Raw genomic sequence first — 10,405 nt, 5'->3', positions numbered from 1 at the left:
AAAGGGAAAGGGAAAGGGAAAGGGAAAGGGAAAGGGAAAGGGAAAGGAAACAAACGGACTAGAAAATACATGAGATGTGTTGTAAATTCTTTATCTTATTGTACTGTTAAAAAACAATATTAGGAAAAAGTAAAAGGGTATATAGAAAAGCTAATTAGGATGCACATCAGGAGGTGTTTGAGGATTTGTGGGTGGACAAATCCACCAACATTTCTGTTTCCTGATGCATATCCTTTATTTTATTGTTGGAATGGAAGATTAGCAGCCTACAGAGTGATCCATGAAAATTAAATCAGTGTTTCTCTCTCTGACAGATTGTTTTCAGTGAAATTTTATTAACATTTTAATTACATTAACAGAATGAAATGATTCTGTGATTCTGTGATTCTGTGGTGAGGCACTGGAACAGGTTGCCCAGAGAAGTTGTGAAAGCTCCATCCCTGGAAGTGTTTAAGGCCAAGTTGGATGGGGCTTTGAGCAACCTCCTTTAGTGGAAGGTGTCCCTTCCCATGGTAGGGCAGTTGGAACTAGATGATCTTTAATGTCCCTTCCAATCCAAGCCATTCTATGATTTTCTGATACACTACATTATACATATTTTCAAACAGAATTGCATCCTTCGTCTACAAAGTTAAGATTTTTAAATAACAAAACCATTTTATAAAAAAATGAGTTCATGGTAATAAAGAGTGAACATTATAAAACATGGAAATGGTAATTAATAATTTAAGGAAAAATAATAAATGATAAAACTCTTATGTATTCCTTTGACTATATACAGAAATATAGTGGGGCTATAGTGGGGATAGGATTCATTACCCCTAACCTGGAATGCTAAAAACTAGGTATATATGTTAATCATTATAAAATTCTTCAATAATTAGTGGAAAGGAATTTCCACTTTCAGAAAGCCATCTTTCTCTTCCTAAAAATGTGCATATGAATGCAGAAATTAAATCATTTAAGAATTTTTTACTTCTTCGCACTGACTTTAAAGGAGTTTAACATGACTATCTAATCCTAGTTATCTAAAGACAAGTAGATGTATAGATTAATAACAAAAATAAACTACAGCACAATGCAATACAATGGTTTTGAAAGATGAGTTCAAACTTACATGAGTTCTTTAATACAACAGTAAATGCTTTTGATAATTTTCACACAGAAACAAGATTCTCCATACAAGTTAGATTATCTTTCCTGCTCCAGATTCAGGATATCTGTATATTCATCTTGCTTCATTTCTGAGATAAATTCAGAAAACACAGATAAATCATTGGAGCTACAAGGGATAATCTTCTTGTCTCATATCTCGTGTATATCTTGATCAAAAACTTGTATTCTATAACTTCCATATTTTTACCAAAAAGGTATATTTAAATATATATATATCTTTATTTATGCTTTTATACTTATAAGTCTGTATGTGCACACGTGTTCTTGTGGGAATGAAGACATCTGTGCACCTTTGCAGAAAGAGTAAATTAAAGAGAAATAAGAGGTGGATAAAAAGTTCCCTGGTCTGTGTGATCTAGTAAATAAAATAGGTCATGCAGGGACATGGACATTTTCTTGTTTTCTGTTACTCTTCTTTCCAGAAACAAATGTCAAAGTAGGAAAGGAATTAAATCTGTTGAGCTTTTGGTCTTGGTACTGGGATGAAGTCCTATACGCCTTTGGATGTGCTTTTTGATGAAATGATAAGATTTCAGTAAGGAATAATTCATTAGATCACTGGAAGTTTTGTTTAATTTTACTTGAGATGTGGAGGCACTGAAGAGTCTACTAAGAAATCAACTAGAATTCTCATCAAGACACATTCACTGGACTGCTCTTTCTATAATTTAATATAATGTAATAATTCAATGTTGCTATGATGCCTCTTAAACTTGACAACTAGGTGACGGCCAGTGTAATATGATTTGGTCAATGACATTTCCTTGATTTTCTTCATCAGTGTGCATCAGTCTATTGTATCTCCATTTTGTACCAATATTGTAGTGACATTGAGGCAAGGATTATATTTTCCTCTTAAATTTGTGTATCACTTAACATGAATAATTTATCATTGGAGACTAAGATTTTTTGACATGACAGCAGTATAAATTATTATAATTTCAAAATTACTAACGAAACTTCAAAATTATTGGCAGACTGACTGTCCTTCATTGCCTATGGATGCTAAACAAATTAATGTGAGGCAAGACTCAGTCAGATAATTTGAGTGACTCACTCAAACAATACAAGATTAAGACGTAACTGCTGACAGAATATTTGGCAAATATGTCAAATGCCAATTCCTGCTGGTTGTTCGAGAATAAACTTGAGTGGTCCCTGGGATCCTTCTTTGATTTTTATGGCTAGAAAATGAAATTAATTCCTTTGTAAAAGGCTAGTATATGAGTAAAATGATGTTATAAAAATATCCTGGGTGACAGAACTTTTGGAATAAATTGAGCTGGTTACTTTGAAATATCTACAGTTACATGAGGAAATGAAAAGCTAAAATTAGAAATACACTTGAACATATAAAATCAACAAGTGCTAAAAATATCTAGAATATATATTACATATAATCTCATCTTGTAATAGATGACTTCAGAAACACAAAAAGCTGAATGAATTCTCCTCAAGTGCCAGAATTTAAGGGCTTAAAATGGACTATTTTACATGGACCAAATTTTGTGTTCCCTCTCCTCCAAATGATCATTTTTAAAAGTATTTGAGAGCTTTTGGTAACAATACAAAGACAACTATGTCAATATTTTCTGCTAAAAGGATGCTGCAATTGGCCAGTCCTGGGCCCCCTTAACCACGCCACAAGTTCCTGACTCTCTGGTGAGTACCACTTGGTGCTCACCAGCAAACAGGTACTTGTCTCATGGCTGCTTCCCACCTGGGGGCAGTGGCTGAGACCCTCACCTGCTCCAATTTGTGTCCCTAAGATGTTTCAGGTGTTACTACTACAATTTTGGGGCTCCTCACGCCCTTTGGCCCCAAACCCACTCATGTCTCCCAGCAGCTGGGATCTCATCTCTGCAGAACCCACATGTGTGGGACAGAGGGAGATGGCACAGGGAGAACTGCAATGTGATTTAACAAGGAGACAGGACAGGCTGCCACAACGAGGCTCAGAGATGCGTGAGACAAGTGTGCACACTGGCCATGGCTGCACACAACCGGGCCTCATACCCCATCTGCCTGTTTCCCCCCTGCCCTTCCCAGTGTTTTCACCTGAATATTCCCTCCTGTATTTTACACAGTCCCACTGGCACTCCACTCAACCATCCCAAATCCCCGTGATCTTGTTTCCCCCTTCTTATGGCTTCCAAAGCCCAGACAGACTCTCCTCAGGGTTGAGCCTGGTCCTTCTAATGGCCATTGGTAAGGGATGGGAGGATGTTTGTTCTTGGCTCTATCTCTGCTGTCCCACGTCTGTCAGATTCACATTCTTGTGTCCTTTTTGTTTATCACTTCCCCTTGTACTTTTCTTTGTACGGAAAAGATTAAATATCCTCAAAATTTTTAGTTTCAAACATATGATTTTATGGAATATTTGGAAATCTGAGCAATAGGTAAATCTAGAAATCAATAAATGGTGAGATTTATTATTTACTATATATGGCTAATGAACCGCAGGAAATGTACAACTTTTTCTATCAGCCTCATCCAGATATCCAAGACTTCTTGAATAGTCAAGAGTATACAAAATGTCACATAAGCCCAAGGTTAACAAACACCTCATTGTGAATTACTGTAGACTGAACAGCAAAACAAAACTAGACTAAACCAAACTAAACTAAACTAAACTAAAGACTGTGAGACAATATGTGAGTAAATACTGTGAGAAAATTATGTATAACAAGATGAAGGAGAATGCATTCTTTATTTATTGAATAAATAAATTTCCTTCATTCCTCCCCCAAAAGGATATTCTATCAGTAAAATTATTTCAAAAGTCTGAGAAGAAATTCCATCCTTTTCATTAGAAAAATCTTGCTCAAATACTTTTGAAACATATAAAAAAAATCAGCAGAATTTAATTTGGGCATGGTTATTTTTCTGAAGTTTATAATTGCTTCTTAAGTAAGAAAGGAGACTTATTATTACACTTCACAGATGAGAGTTCAGGATTTTGATTAAAGTAGGTATACCACAGTAATTCCCTATAAGATACTTCTCAAAGTGGCAATATGATTTGGATGCAGCCTCTAGACACTACCCAATGTATATAAAATATCGTAATGAACATGTGTTATAAAATGCTATAGTTTATATAAGTACTTTGGTGGTTTTACAATCTTGTAATTCAAAAATTAATGTTCTTGGGAAACAGAAATAAATATTTTTTACGTATTTAAATGAAAAGGACTATGTAAAAAACACATAGTCTATAGGAATTTCTTACCATACTATGGAATGGAAAAATATTTTCCTTTATTTCTGTCACTTATGTATATAGTAAAATTCTTACACGTATAGAAGCAATCATGGATTCAGAAAACACTGTTGGTGTATGTGTATCTGAGTAATTTAAAAAATGTGACAAAACACAAAAACTTCCTCTTTATGTCTAGAGTGACCTGTAAACAAGATATATTTTACAGTCAAGTTATTTAACTTTGTAATAATCTCTTTCTTTCACTGTATGTGGTAAACACATTTTCTTAGGGAGAACAAGGTATACAGGAAATAAATCTTTGACAATGCAGTTATGGAAAAAAATCTGTTTTGAATAACTGATTACTGAAAGATCATATTTAGCTAATATTGTAGACACTTTTTGTTTTCTGAGTTGTTGAGTGCTGGATTTTATTCAATTTCTTGGGAATATTTTGTGTATTGAGCTGCCCGATCTTTTACATTACGTGTTTTCTCAGTGAAAACAGAAACCTTCTTTTCTATGCAGTACTTCAACTGCTGCATGATTCCTGATTTGCAACCCAAAGTTCCATAGGCTTTTTTGGCTGATGTCTTATACTCTGCTGCAGCTACTTGAATATGTATGCTACAGTCTTTTTCACTATTACTAGATAATTTTCTGGACTCTCTTGCCTGCCACATCTCTCTCTCTTTGTTATCTCTCTTCTACTGTTTTACATTTTCTTGGCTAACTCTCATTTTCTTATCTCTTGAGTATGCTCTCCTAATCTCCACAGGTAACAACATTGTCAGTTTAAACAGTTTACTCTGTTTTTTAAACTTGATCAAAATAAAACTGAAATAGCACTGAAGTGATTTTAAATATTACTTCCTTTTCTTTAATCAACACATTAAATAAAACTATGCAAGCATTTATCTTTGAAATACAGCAATACATATTTAATCTACCTATCTATCTATCTATTTATTTATTTATTTAGTGAAGCCTTATATTGTATGCTATAATAAATAACGTAACATAGTTGTGAAATCTTAGCAGTTGCCAGCTGTTTTAGATTTGGTGGCCTGTCCTCAGACAAATGATGCATCCACTGCAGTTCTGTCTGCAGGTCCACCCAGCAATAAGGGTGACCAAATTTGCCTGTTGCTCAGTCTTATTACACACACACAATCACATACACATATGCGTGCCCGCTACAGTAACACAGGTGACCACACAGGCAGAAAGCAGTGCCTTACAGGCATCCACATAAACAGAAAGAGCAAAGATGCTCCAGTCCTGTTTCTCCTCTCTAGATGGTCATGATTGAAGTCCACTCACACAGACACGTGCACATACACACACCACACACACCAAACATGGGTATCTCCAGGAGATGGTCTTCAGCAATCAGCCTGTGCAGTACCTGGCCCCAGGAAACACTTTCTTCCAGTTGTTGGCACCTGGACATTCATGCTGATGAGGGTATTTCATCATCCCTCTCCAGCAGCTAGTGCTCAGGCTTCTCCTGCTTGCTGGCTTTTCCAGCTTGAGGTTCATGAGTGTTACACACTCAGGAGAGACAGGGAGCCCACCCAGAATAGAGGTAAGAATGGGATTTAATAATAAGATGAAAAAGACTGTAATGACCAGGTGCAGGGCTCTGGCTCAAGTGTACTGACCAGCACCCCTTTAGGTATCACTCGTCCCTTTTATCTCCTTTTCCTTATGTTTTTCCACACTTGTTCCGCCCCAATCCACCTTGTTCCCTCCCTTCCCCCATCTTAGTCCTTCATCTAAACATTACATAAAAGGTTTGGCATTATCCCAAATGCACTTCCCTTCTAATGAGTCTTAAATCTCTGTATTAACCCTCTTCAGGTTGACTTGTGCTCTGGATACTTTGGTTGAATCCTCTTGGTGGGGTATCTGCAGAAAGCCAATTGGTTTCTTTTGACTTAAGAGAAGCCAAGTCAGTGTGCCCTAACAGTTACTGATCAAGTTTTTAGTACTTAGAATTACTTAGGGTTCAACCACTTACTGTGCTTAATTTGTTTAGTATTTTGTCAGACCACCTAGACAAGGCATTTGATCTTTTCATGAGTCCTTCTGATGTATATAAATCTCCAGGATAATTTGAAAATGCTGGGCACTAACGTGAAGTATCAGGTAGGATTTTGAAGCTTACAAAAAAAAACCTTTTTTTTTTTCTCTTTTTAATCCCAGGGAATCATATCAGTATAAAAAAGCAAAAGCAGAAGGTAGTAACATAAGGTTGAACTTTTTTTTTTTTTTTCCCCTGTGCATATGTTTGAATGACAAATAGCACAAAGCTTCTGTGAGATCTCCTCTAATGGAGTGATCATTATTTCAACAATAAGCCTGTTGCTAATGGAGTTTCTGGCATCCAGGAATATATAACACCAACTGTTTTGTTTATTTAAAAGAGCATACTACACAAGTTTTGGCAAATGGAAATTGAGGCTCATGGTGTCGGACATCATGAATAAAACAATACATTTTTGCATATTTCTAGAGTGAAGAAATATCCTAGCAAAATTTTAAAGTCTGAGGTTTACTTCAGGATCTTCTGAGACTGAAGACTTGAATGTTCCCAACAATAACAGTAAGAATGGGACAGAGCACAGAAAATTATACACCTGTTCGGGCCAATAACATTTGATAAGAACATTTTAATCTTCCTCAAAGTTTATTTATTTATTATTTTATCCTTAAATGAGCTTTCAGCATAATGCTAAAATTGATATTGATGGGTTTCTAAGGCTTTCTTTGGTCTCGCTTAACTGTACTGCCAATCTTCTTCTTTCCTGTGGTGCTAAATTAGCCCATGCAATTTCTGCTTTCAGCTGCCAGTCACACTTCCAGGATTGCAGGCATATTGCTGTGATATAGCAGGACTAATGATGGTCAAGAGCTGAAAAAATAAAAAAAATAAAATTCAAAATTTGAAGGGAAAACATAACCAAAAAAAATATGTAAAATACAAAGGGGATAAGGACAAAGAAAATGAAAGAATAGAACACATTTAATTTTATTACCCACCTGACAAATCATCCTTCTTTGAAAGTTTGTTTCTGAAGTTTTGAACAGTGGGATAATTCTGATTATTCTTTTTATGAAAAGGCATATGCACAGAGATTTATTTTGCTGAACTGTTTCCTACACTGACCGTATTGATTAGGGTATCAATTACAATTGCTTAAACAGAGATATCTAGGGACATCTGAGATTCCCTAGGATATTCTCTTGTCCTCCAGCTGCTTCTCCAGGAGGCTACAACCCCCCACCTGGAAGAATATGGGACTTGTCTGCCAAGCTTGTGAAAGTCTCAAATCATAGAATGATAGAATATCCTGAGTTGGAAAGGACCCATAAGGATCACCAAGTCCAACTCCTGGCACCACACAGGTCTACCCAAAAATTAATACCGTCTAACAGCATAGTCCAAATGCTTCTTAAACTCTGACAGGCTTGGTGCCATGACTACGTCCCTGGGGAGCCTGTTCCAGTGCGTGACCGCCCTCTCGGTTAAGAACCTCTTCCTGATATCCAGCCTGAACCTCCCCTGCTGCAGCTTGACACCATTCCCTCGGGTCCTATTGCTGGTCACTAAAGAGAATAGATCACCGCCTGACCCTCCACCCCACCTCGTGAGGAAGCTGTAGACTTCAATGAGGTCTCCCCTCAGCCTCCTCTTTTCTAGGCTGAACAGGCCAAGTGCCCTCAACCACTTCTCATATGTCTTCCCCTCTAGGCCCTTCACCATCTTTGTAGCCCTTCTCTGGACACTCTCCAACAGTTTCACATCCTTTTTGTACAGTGGTGCCCAGAACTGCACTCAGTACTCAAGGTAAGGCCACACCAGAACAGAGTAGAGCGGGACAATCACTTCCTCCGACCAACAATGCCGTGCTTGATGCACCCCAGGATACGGTTGGCCCTCCTGGCAGAATGGGCATGCTGCTGGCTCATATTCAACTTGCTATCAGCAAAAAAACCCAGATCCCTCTGTAAGGCATGCTAAATGGTGCTGAAATGCTTCCAATGACTTACAGAGATATGGATTTTACAAAGATTTTACTTTAATTACAAGCATATAGATTTACATGTCTTAATCAAAAGCTGTATGCTTTTCCCAAATCAAAAATAGCTAGTAACTAAAATGTAAACCAGCGGCAATCCACCTTGAAAAGGAGAAAAAGTAAACTGTTACAATTCAAGCTGTAACCAATAAAATGTAAGCAACAAGTATTAACAATCTGATAGGAAAATGTCTTGTTTTGCTGTTAGTTTTCTACACCAAGCTGATTTGTAGTGGTTGTAATATCCCAAACATAATTTCTCAAAAGTTTATCTTAATCTTACCTTAATCAATTTACCTGTAGGTTGGAGAATGTTTTTTTTTTGTTTGTTTGTTTGTTTGTTTTTAGAATCAGTAGAGATGTATTTCCATGCTTAGATCTGGCATCAGAATGATATGCAGGATGGAAAAGCTCAAAATATGTATGTGATTAGACAACTTGGGTTCAAGTATTTTGGTTGTTTTTTCCTAATGAGGTAGAAATATTGAAAAAAATACCCCCCACCCCTCAGTATTGACAAATATAAACTGACTGTATAAATTATTATGTTACAAAGAGGTGCCAAGGTCTTCTGGCCTGAGCACAAACAGAGGGATATCAGGATGATCAATCCTGCTGAGATGTTTTGAAAATCCTTCAAATTTGTGTTTGTTTTTCTGGAGATACATCTTTTTGCACAAATGTCATCACCAATTGGTGATGACTCACCAATAAGTGGTGAGTTGCCCTAAAATGTTAGATTACACATTGAAGAAAAAAAATCTAAGTTATTGTTAGGAATAGATTTGAAAGGAGCCCTGGACAGCACCTATCACTTGACTTGCATATCATAGAATCATAGAGTCATTAAGGTTGCAAAAGACCTTCAAGATCATGTGGTCCAACCATCCCCTACTACCAATATCACCCACTAAACCATGTCCCTAAGCATCATGTCCAACCTTTCCTTGAACACCCCCAGGGACAGTGACGCCACCACTTTCCTGGGTAACCTGTTCCAGTGCCTGACTGCTCCTTCTGAGAAAAATGCCTCATAATTTCTAACCTAAACCTCCCCTGGTGCAAACCTCCCCTGGAGGCCATTCCCTCTAGTCCTATACCTAGTTAGATAACTAGTGAGAAAAGGTTGACTGCCACCTCCCCACAGCTTCCTTTCAGGTAGTTGTAGAGAGCAATAAAGTCTCCCCTGAGCATCCTCTTCTCCAGAGTAAACAACCCCAGTTCCCTCAGCTGCTTCATTCTCCTATCTTCTTCCACCATTCTTTAACCTTCTATTTTCATAGAGTCATGGAATCATGGATTGGTTTTGGTTGGAAGAGACCTTAAAGATCACCTAGTTCCAACCCCTCTGACATGGGTGGCTGGGATATCTTCCACTAGACCAGGTTGCTCAAAGCCCCATCCAATATGGCCTTAAACACTTCCAGAGATGGGACATCCACAACTTCTCTGGGCAACCTGTTCCAATGCCTCACCATACTCATAGCAAAGAATTTATTCCTAATGTTTCTTCTAAATCTACCCTCTTTTAGTTCAAAACCATTACCCCTTGTCCTATCACTACACATCCTGTTAAAGAGTCTGTCCTCATCTTTCCTGTAGGCCCTCTTTTGGTACTGGAAGGCTGCTTCAAGATCTTTCCAGAGCCACCTTTTCTGCAGGCAGAACAACCCCAACTCCCTCAGCCTGTCTTCACAGGAGAGGTGCTCCAGCCCTCTGATCATCTTTGCGGCCTTCCTCTGAACTTGCTTTAACAGGTAAATTTTGGCACTCTTCTACTTCCCTTTCTTTCCCTCATTTTCCTCCCCAGAATCAATCCGACAGCTGGTACTTTTTCCCACTGCTGTTTTACTGTGCAAATATCAGTATTTGGTAAGTCTAATACCACTATTTGGGTAATCTCAGCATTACATGGTTTTTACCTGGTTGCCTTGCAAGG

The sequence above is a fragment of the Anser brachyrhynchus genome (genome assembly GCF_964034855.1).
Source record: "Anser brachyrhynchus genome assembly, chromosome: 1".
Taxonomy (NCBI): Eukaryota; Metazoa; Chordata; class Aves; order Anseriformes; family Anatidae; genus Anser; species Anser brachyrhynchus.
Note: the sequence above shows the minus strand (reverse complement) of the source record.